Raw genomic sequence first — 9,988 nt, 5'->3', positions numbered from 1 at the left:
TAAATAAGGAGGATCTCTTTCATTTTAAAAAACAGACTCAAGCCTTTGGAAATTTGTTTTTTCATGCTCTGAGATCTCTTTTCTCTGGCCTAAGTCCCACAATAGTCCCTTGATAAGCCAAAAGGCCCTGGAGAAGGCTTGAAATCTAGGGGGAATCTACAAAAAGCCAATGAGGGCCGAAATTCCCAAAAAAAATCAAGAACCCTAAAAAAGACGTCAAGACACCATTGGAACTGGAATACTGGTTAGGACACAACAATGTATGTCAGAATTCTAAACTTCTAACCCGATTGGCTGGAAATCACCCGCTAGCCTGTTTCGGGCCCCCAAAAAGGTATTATCTCTCTCCTCCTTTTTTACATACATTTACTTAGTTTTCTATGTAGATTTTGAATATGTAATTGCTTTTGCGCACCCAGGTTAAGGTTTTGGAGCCCTAACCCAAGCTTTTGTCGGCATGACAATAAATACTAAGATAATTATTGTATCTTACAAGATCAAGCATAAAGCAGATGGTTTGGTAGATAAATACAAACCGTTAGTAGTAGCTAAACAAAAATATTGAGTCGAAACTTCAGAAAGATTTGCCCCAAGTTGCTAAAATGACCACCATTTGTGTCATTCTTGCCTTGGCTGCAATAAAAAAGTGGTCCTTATTTCAACTTGACGTGAAGAATGCCTTTCGCCATGGAGATCCGCAAGATTTTCTATTCAACCTCCAACTCTAGGCTGAAGTAGCAATTAATGCAAAAGTAGCCAATTGAAAAGCAATAGTTAACAAATGAACTATACCAGTTGATTCCTCTCTTAGCAAAAAATTGTAATAAATGCACGGGTCTTCTTATTTGAGTACGTAGATAGCTGACTGGATGTGTTACAGTCAATAAAAGGTAGCACTCTGTGAAGCTCATGTTATTGTCTCACTGAGTAACCAACTCAGTGATATAACCAAAGATCGTCAGGAAAAAGGATGGATCAAATTCTATTGAGCCTGACTCAGTGATAATTTATCAAAGAATGACTCTGGTTGTCAAATGATTGAACAACCGGGATCCATTTACTTACGATTCTTAGTTGACATTCATAAAAAGTATATAATGAATAAGCCAAAGTCTCACTTTCGCCCCTAGGATGGTCTACGATCACCAAAACAACAAAGATAAGGCTTCTATGCCCAATTATTAGTAAGCTGATCGTAGAGCACCATTGTGTGTTAGTGATCTACGACCAACCTTTTCTTATTGCTGGTCGTAAATCACTCTCTCCTAGTGGTCGAACGGATTTGCTGGGTCACGCATTAGCCCTTAAAAGGTTTAGAGTTGGGGCAAACCAACCTGACGCATTGCGTCCTAATAGTCAGTAAAGGATGGATGAGATTGGTAGGTTGTGGATCATCAATGTATTCATTCAAGGCTTGATTCAGTCCCTTGTGGTTTATGTTGTCAAAGCAGCTAACGATGTCTGCTTTTATGGCTCGATCAATCTCTCCCCAACTCTGTACGTAGGCAAAGAAGCTCTGTGTTCCCCTTATCTTCCTAAAGCCTTGCAAGGACTCGAGGACTTCCACCCCTAGGGTGGTCTACGATCACCAGAACAAGCAAGCAACGGAGGGAGCCCCTATTTGAGTAAGCTGATCTACGACCACTGTTGATCATAGACCCTTAAGAGTTTTGGTTTGATTGTTGGATGCTTCTGACCAATAGAACAGGAAGAGGAGTGGCAGACTGGGACTGTTGAAGAAGTGCCTTGACGTGCCACAGCCACTACTTTGACTCCTTTTATACAATTATAAATTCCACAAAACTTTCTCGATTCCAAGCAACTTATCCTTTTGGAGTTGACGTAGCAAACTACGCGAGCCTCCCGAAAAAATCATCTAATTCATAATTGAATAAAATGGGCCCTTTTAACTCAGCGGTAGAGTCACGTAGCTTTCATATAGAGTCAGTAATAGGTTCAAATCCGATAAAGGGCTTATTTTTTTCCATGAAACTCTAGTCTTAGTCTTCATTTTTCAGCAGAGGATATAGAGATTTTTTAATAAAAAAAAAGACACTGTAAGGAGGCGGCGCGGATATCATATGAAAACACTAATAACTCTCAAGATATAAGTTATCCTATAGATGATGTATTCTTGCCTGTTAGAAATGCGAATTATAGTATTCATTCTTATGGGAATGGAAACCAGAAACAAGAGATCCTTTTTCTCGAAATTGTTTGTAGTAGGGATGCGATGGACCTTTCACTATAGCCTATCTCTTTGGATTAGGTCTGTGTCCACCGCGCCAGTAACCTAACAAGGAAGCAGGCTAGCCATTTCGACTTGAACTTGGTTAGTGTCATCGGCGTGGCTTGCCTACTTTCTTTCATTCGAAGTTGGACTGACCGTATTCGCTTACCTTAAGACATACTAAATCAATCATTTCACCGTGCATCAGAGTGAACTTCATTCGGGATGCTACGGATCGCTTTCCTCTATGATCAGACCAGACCATTGCGAAGGCTGTCCTCAATCCAACTTCATTTGATATGTCGGCTGCTACGGATGGCTTTCCGCTTAGGCTGCAATGACAGATTATATATAAATTGTCATGTTATATATACTTGCATATGTGCTTCTAAAACCCCCGATACGTCATAGCAATGCTAGTCTCTTTCCAAAATATACATGTGGTACGCCGTTGGGCTGCCATACTTTGGGTAAGGATCTGATAGACATCCAAGCAATGTCATCAGGCCCAACCTTTTCAAAACCCCAGTGGCTAGACTCTGGATATGGTCAAAACCCTAAGAATCTTCCCAATCAAGTACTGAGAACTACGGTTGACCTGATCCTTTTCCAAGGTATGTAGGCAGCCTGACCAAGTCAGGTTTGGTCATAACCATGCATTCAAATAGTATAATCATGCATTCCATATATATAACTGCACACACATACACATGTGCATTCATTCCATGATCTCAATCCCCATATGTCATCCATATTTGCATGCGAACGACCTAATTCTCAAAACTAGTCGGGATACGTAGATAGCCAAACGACCTTACGCTTTAGCATGGTTGCATTCATATACATACATTTCCCCCCTTTTTGCATATTTCATAAATTGTACATATTGCATACAAACATATTTTGTAGCTTCCAAGCATGTAACTTTGAGCTTACCCAAAACTCTGGTGCAACCTTTGTCTTATCTATCATTGAGTCAAATAGATTCCTCCCATTGAAAAGGATGAGACATTTATGCAGATGACACTATTATATTCACAAAGGGTTTGAAAAATTCTTTGAAGCAAATCCTTAAGGTTTTTTTGGGCAACTGGTCAATAAGCAGAAAAGTGGATTCATCATGAGCAATAAGACAATAGAAGCCAAGGCTCGCATGGTAGAGAACATCACAGGTTTTGCCAGGCATACCCTCCCTCTAACATATCTGGGGGCGCCTCTTTATATAGGGCATTTAAAGATTTGTCTGTTTGATGATCTTTTGGGGAAAGTCAGGAATAAGGTTGCAAGGTGGAAAGGTAAAATGCTGTCAATAGGGGGTCGGGTAACTCTTCTAAAATATGTGCTGGCCTCTATGCCAATACATGTTCTTGCTACTTTGGAGCTGCAGAAAGCGGTTATTGGAAAATGTAATGGAATCTGTGCTGATTTTCTCTGGGGAAGTTCAGAATGGGCCAAATTGGGTGAGCTGGAGTAAAATGTGTAGACCTTTAAAGGAAGGTGGTTTGGGTGTTAGGTGTTTGGAAGATGTTGGCACTTCTTTGAGATTAAAGGGCCTATGACACATTTTCTCAGGTAATTCCTTGTGGGGTTCGTTCTTTAAAGCTAAATTCTTCAAAAATATTCATTATGCCATGGGTGAACCGAGAAGAATTGGATCATAGTCTTGGAGAAGAGCTTTAGCTTACAAGGACTTCATCCTTGAAAGATCCAATTGGATCATTGGTGCAGGTAACATTAGATTCTGGCTGGATAACTAGCTTGGGGTGGGCCCTCTAATCAATTTTGTGGATAATGCCCTTATGTGGACATGTCTTTGTGCGTGAAGGATGCAGTCAAAGAGAACGGTTTATGGGACTAGGACGTCTTAAACCGTATTGATTCTATGGAGGTAAGGGATAAAATTACAAGTTGGAGTTTTGTTTTTTCTAACAAAGAGGACAGGCTAGTGTGGACTCCTAGTGATGGGCGTTTCACTACCAAATCTGCTTAGAATGAAATAAGGCAACAGAAGCCCCTAACCTCCTATGCGAAATGGCTATGGAACTAGTCTCTCCTAACAAAAATTGATTTTTTCATTTGGAAACTTCTTAATGGAAAGATCCCCATCGATGATGCTTTGATGTTCATTGGCATTCCTTTGGCGTTCAACTGCTGTTGCTGTGGTAATCCAAAGAGGGAATCAACAAACCATTGCCTGGTGGAGGGGGGGCATTGTAAAGAAGGTATGGGTTCATTTTTAAAATGTTTTTGATGTCTTTAATTGATTCCCAGGATGTGAGGACTAGGATTTTAATTTTGGCAGAATGTAACTAGCTCTAAAGCCTTTGTGGCGTCATCACTGGCATTTTACCTTCTTTTATTGTTTGGGAGCTTTGGTGTGAATGGAATAATAGAAGGCATGGTGAAGCTCCTCACACTATAGGGACAATTATTTGGAAAATCAAGGATTGGGTGAAAAGTCATTATTATTCTTCCAAGCCTAAGCAATCAGCTAACCATAGAGTCTCTTATCTTAAGTTGCTTTGGATTGCAGGACATCCCTCCTAAGAGGAAACCCCCTTTTCCTATTTATTGGTGCCCACCTTATATAGTTGTTAAACTTAATGTTGATGGTGCTTGTAAAGGGAATCCAGGTTTAGGAGGTGGAGGAGGAATTATTTGGAACCAGGAAGGTGTTATCCTGCAGGCTTTCTCTCATTTTTATGGGGAATGCACTAATTTGGTTGCAGAGTTGAAAGCTCTTTGTGATGGGTTAAAAATGTGTTGGGACATGGGTTTTCAAATTTTATAGTTAACTTTGACTCGGCCATGATTGTTAAGATGGTTAACCAGAAAAATTGCAGCTTGTGGAAGGGGTGGTACTGGTTCCAGGAAATCATAATGAGATGTAATTCCACCCGGCCTACCATCACTTTTGCTTATCGGTAAAGTAATAGAGCAGTCAACTGGCTTGCTAATTTGGCCTGCAAGACTGCTACCAACAGTATTTTTCACGTTGGTTCTATGCTCCCAAGGGGCTTTGGTCGAATTATCTGGGAAGACAAATCGGGATTGCCGGTTCTTAGGAAATAGTTTCTTTGTTTTTGTTTCTCTTCTGATGGAAGGGTTTGGGCCTCTTATGTGCTTGACAGTTGATATGTTTTCTCCTTGGGTTGGGTAAGGCGGGTTATGTCCCCCCCTTGTATTCTTTTTTCATATCTTAAAAAAATCTCAAGGGCCAGCTCGAGACCCAGGTAATATTCTGGTTTAAAAAAAAAGATAAGACATTTATGGGCCCTAGACCTTGATCTAGGTGGTGACTCCTAAAAGAGCTCCAAACAATAACCGTTGAACCTCATGATGTCTTTTCTTGGGGAAGACAAGACCCCCCAGGGAATCAAGGTGCATGATCCTCCAATCGATCTTTGCCTCCGATTCATGGCCCCTACAACTATATCAAAAAATCTCTCACTTGTACATCAAAGCCAATGTCCTACATGCTATAATCTCACATTCTCAACATTTCTTTCAAAAACATTCAGTGCCCGTCCCCTGGTGAAGGGATCTGAAAGATTTTCAATAGTGTCAATTTTGATGGTGGACATCATCACGCTGAATGAGTCAGCAAACGACTTCTGCTTAGTTCTCTAAATAACAACTTTTACTGCTAATGTAAATACCATTCTTGTATTTGACTTCCTATCATCTTTGTCAGTTTAAAAATTTGAGTCCGAACAATCTATGACTGATAAATTGTTTGCACTATACACAAGAAAATAACCATTGGTCCTTCTCAAGAACATGAAGATACACTTCACTGCAAACCAATGTTCTTGTCTCGGATTATATTGGAACATGCTCACTATTTCAATTGCATAACATATATCCGATCTAGTTTAATGCATATTGTGCATATACCATGTCTAAAAGGAACATTCCTCTTTTAGAGTTTTGCAAGTTGAATCTAATCAAAATTTTCTCAATGTAGTTGGCTTGAGAAAATCAAAGCATCCTATTCTAGCGATCTCTCACAAACTTAATGCCTAGGATAATACTCACCTATCCTAAGTCCTTCATTGAGAAAATATTGGACAACTACACCTTGACAGATGACGGCATGCCCATACAATCAATAATATGCCATCTACATATAGGATTAAGAAGCATAATGCACTCTCACTGTTCTTTTTATATATGCATAGTTTATCAATGTTCATATCAAATCCAAACGTTTTGACTATCTGATCAAAACGAATATTCCAGCTTCTTGAAGCTTTCTTGAGGCCATAAATAGACATTGTTTGCACAAAATAATAACCGCAAGCGTACGGGTCAATCGTAGCTACGGGTCGAACACAAGGAGATATATGCCACCCTATTTTACTCACTTTAAAGTAATGCAAAGTGAACCAAATTAAAGTGTTAAATTAAACTACTTAAACTAACAAATTAATACATCCTAACTCACAAGCATCTAATGAATTAAATTGGCGTCCTAATACATATCCGTCTAAACTATCAAACTAACGCAAATTGAAAGGGATAAATTACAGCCACACACCACAATCACATAAAAAAATAAAAGAAATAGAGGGAGAAGAAGAAGAAGAATGAGATGGAAGAAGAGAGAATGGGATAGAAGAGAGGGAGAATGAGTTTAAGAGTTTAGAGAGTAAAAACCTGGATACTTGAACAAACCTTGCATGACTTCCTCTTCTAAATCTCCAAGTCTTGTCATAATAAACTTAGGAACTTAGACTAGAAAGCTTGAAACTAAACTAGAATTATTACAACCATATTGAAGACATGAATTTAAAGCATAAATTAAACCTATTATAATACCATTAAATAAAAATCATAAAAGCAAAGTAGAACTTAGAAAAGCCAAAAATCACAAATTAGAAGGAGAAGAAGAGAGGAAATTTCACTAAGTGAATGAGCAACATTACAAAGGAGAGGGTAGGGGTATTTATAGGGGGAAGAGAGGAGAAGAGAGAAGAGGGAAGTGTAGGAGAAATATTCCCTAAGAAAAGAGAATATTCTCTTCTCCTTCCTCCTTTACATTGCCTTGAATCCCAAGAAAAAAGAAAAAAAATAGAAAGAGGGAGAGAAAAGAATCCTAGATACATAAACCTTCTATTTATTAAAAAGTAACTTTCTAATTCTAACTTGTGTTTCCTTTTCTTTGTAGGTGTTTTCTCCAAGCAATGAGATCAAGGCATCTTTGACTTTTCAACCTTCCATAGATGAGATAATATTTTCCAAATTAAATCTATCCATAGTAGACTTCCAAAAGTGCCCTTGAAAAGTTGGAGGAGAGAGAGAGCAAGGGTGGTGACTAGGATTCCACTCACAATTAATGAAATGTCAAATCTGTCCTTCAAAAGACGTAGAGCATGGGATATGGGCCTCACTGTTGTATTTCTTACAAAAAATCACCCAAAATAGACCCAAATTTCGTCCAATTTGGAGTTCGGGAGCCCAAGATATCTCAAGTTGAAGTTGGGCTGCTCCAGAGCCTTCCAAATGGAATCTTTCGGCTGATAGAAAGATAACTTCTGATAATTTTTCTAAGGCCCCTAGAATCCGAATTTCCGCTTTACTTTGTCTCCATCCGACTGTCAATAATTATAAATAAACCCCTATCCACGAAAATGGCCGTAACTTTTTCGTTTCAACTCGGAATCAAGTGCCGTTTGAACCGTTGCGAAGCTGTCTCGACGGGCTACACATCTATACTATTAACACCTCAAAACTATGCTAAGGGGCCCACTGTAATCACATTCAAATTTGATTGATTGGCATGATTCTTTCAATGCTCGATCCAAACTTGATTTTCTCTACTCCTGAGCGCTTCCGGCTATTCTTAGCATCTTTTGCTCCATTTTCACAAGAATTCACCTCAAACCTGAAAAGCACAAGAAAACACCAAAGTAACTCTGTCCAATGTGGTAAAATATATGCTTTATGCCCTAAGATTTCACACATAAATGTGCTCATCAGACATAATTAGGATCGTATGAGAAACATAATTTTGGAGTTGATGCTCCACTCAAGAGATTCCATAAATTAGAATACCTCGATTGACAACATGTACATCGTTGAACAACTAATAGTGTTGGATTTATTGCATTTGATGTGTCTATCAAACCCAATTTACTTTGATGAAATAAATAAATAAATTACATTTTCTTTATGTGCTTGTTATAATTGTTATACTTTGTGCAACAACCCAATATTAGTATTGTTATTTGTTCACAACTATGGATAGACTTGGGTACTCTGTTCTAAGTATGTCGTATTTTATATTTCCCCAATGAGAATTCAATGGGAATATAAATGCAGTAATTTTAATGTATTGGACATTGATCCATTTGAAATTCCTAATGGTTCACAATCAATTGTGTTTGGAAATAGGAATTTCTGATAGTTTCTTTTTCCCATACCTAATAGGCAATTACTGTTACAGTTATATTTTGTGCACTTGTGGTGAGCCAATTATTGATGTCTACTGACAGGACTGACTATAGACCGTCTGCTCAACGTACACAATATGAATGGTGATGGGAATGACACTCAAGGTGACTGGATATATTCTTAGCTCTATTGACAAGAGTCTGCAGAGTACATATGCTGATTTTGGCTTTGGAAAAGAGGTAATAAAACACCTTGAGACTTTTGGCAAGCAAGATTGTCTTGCATGACAGAAAATCTCCTCGCATTATTTTCTACAAAGATGTCTGAGGGCACCACCATCCTGGATCATATGATGAAACTGAATAAGCAATTCTAGGAGCTTGAAGCCTTTGGGACACTCTTTGATATTTAGTTTAAGATTGAGATTATCTTTGCCTCTCTGACGCTTACAGTTCATTCAATATGAACTATCATATGAACAAGGTAAGCGTAAATAATGTTTACGAGTAGACCAATATACTATATGAAGTAGAAGGTACATTAAAAAAAAATAAGGCAGTTGCACTTGTCACCGAGAAAAGTTTCCAGACTTCTAAGAGGGATAAGAAGAAAAAGAAAGCTAAGAAGGGAAAGTCCAAGGGCAAGGCACTGACTGTGAAAGAGGTATTGATACAAAAGTAAAAGACTAAATCTGCGAAGGTAAATTGCTTTACTATAGCAAGCCTAGGCACTAGAAGAGGAACTGCCACGAGTACCTTGCTTCCTTGAAGAAGGACAAGGTAGAGACAAGTACTTTCAAATATTTTGTTTTGACTGAATCTCATTTGTTGGTAGATCCAACTGACTTGTGTTGTGTGGACTCCGGGTCTACTGAACATGTTTGCAATATGTTGCAGGGATTTCAAGAGAACAAAAAGATAAGAAATAGTGGGATCACCCTATGAGTGGGAACTGGAGATGAGGTTGACGTAGTTGCAGATGGCATATTTATTATTCAGTTTAGTGATACTAGAACTTTAAAGTTAAATAATTGATATTATGTACATGATTCAGGAGGAATTTGATTTCGATTTCAGGACTTGTTGATGATGGTTACAATATTTCATTTGATAATGATTTGATCATTCGTTACCATGATAAATTTATTGTTTCTAGTTATAGAATGAATGGCTTATACTTTCTGAAATCAGTTTTTAATGAATCTAATGATTCTAGTATGACTATTAGAGTAACAAAACAAAATGATCTTCAGAGAACTAAACATACTTCTAGTATTATAGGCTAGACCCATATTAATGAGGATAGGACTAATATGTTAGAAATGATGGATCTTTTTAGAGGGACAATCTTATCAAACCTGTG

The sequence above is a fragment of the Telopea speciosissima genome, chromosome 3 (genome assembly GCF_018873765.1).
Source record: "Telopea speciosissima isolate NSW1024214 ecotype Mountain lineage chromosome 3, Tspe_v1, whole genome shotgun sequence".
NCBI classification, from domain to species: domain Eukaryota; kingdom Viridiplantae; phylum Streptophyta; class Magnoliopsida; order Proteales; family Proteaceae; genus Telopea; species Telopea speciosissima.
Note: the sequence above shows the minus strand (reverse complement) of the source record.